Below are 959 nucleotides of genomic sequence, written 5' to 3' on the forward strand. Positions count from 1 at the left end.
GGCTATCAATTTATGTAGTTATATAGATCATTAGATACCATTCGGTAAAAATTTCGCTTGCAGTAATTTCTACGTAGTAAGTGCTTCTCTATTATTTGGTTTCATAGGGATTCGGATACCTTCCTCATTGAAGTAGTAAAGAAAATTCACTTAAGTGCCTTTTTCGGTTAAGTGCTCAGTTTTTCGTGCAAAGAAGGATGTGCAGCTAAGCAAAATATACTGTAATATATTTGCCGAAAGCAAAAAATAAAAATAACTGAGATCGCTTTCTTTTTTAAACACCTAGGATATCACTGACAAATTTAAAGGACCCGGGATGACGGTAAAACTCAAAACTTTAAAAATTGTTTGATGTGATTTTTGAAATGAACGATCCAAATTAGCCGGTATACATACTTATGTATTCAGCCAAGTGCAAAACTGTAACATATGCCTTAATTTACATTTTTGTCTGCTGGTTTTATCTGGATCTGGTGTAGCTACAGAATTGAGTTGTATATCAAATTAAAGTGCAAGCTCCATGGGTTATCCAAAATTGTCAGATTTAAAATCGGTGAAGTAGGTGCTAAAATATAAGCGTTTAAACATTTCCTTGCTTCACTCTCAACGTATCTATATATAATTGCTGTCATATGACTTAGTTAGGGCGATCTGGAGTAGCTACAGAATTGAGCTGTATATCATATTAAAGTACAAGCTGCAGTAACGTGGAGTGCAATGGGGTATAGTCATTGCGCTGGGTATGCAGTTACAGTTGCTTGGCTATACTCAATCCCGACTCTTGCGTCCTCGTTCGCGCACTATGGGCAACGTATCTATATATAATTGCTCAGTCATACGACTTAGTTAGGGCGATCTGGTGCAGCTACAGAATTGAGTTGTATATCAAATTAAAGTGCAAGCTCCATGCGTTATTCAAAAATTGTCAGATTTCATATCGGTGAAGCAGGTGCTAAAAT

The sequence above is a fragment of the Rhagoletis pomonella genome, unplaced genomic scaffold, assembly GCF_013731165.1.
Source record: "Rhagoletis pomonella isolate Grant_MI unplaced genomic scaffold, Rhpom_1.0 Rhpom_scaffold_00001, whole genome shotgun sequence".
Lineage (NCBI taxonomy): Eukaryota > Metazoa > Arthropoda > Insecta > Diptera > Tephritidae > Rhagoletis > Rhagoletis pomonella.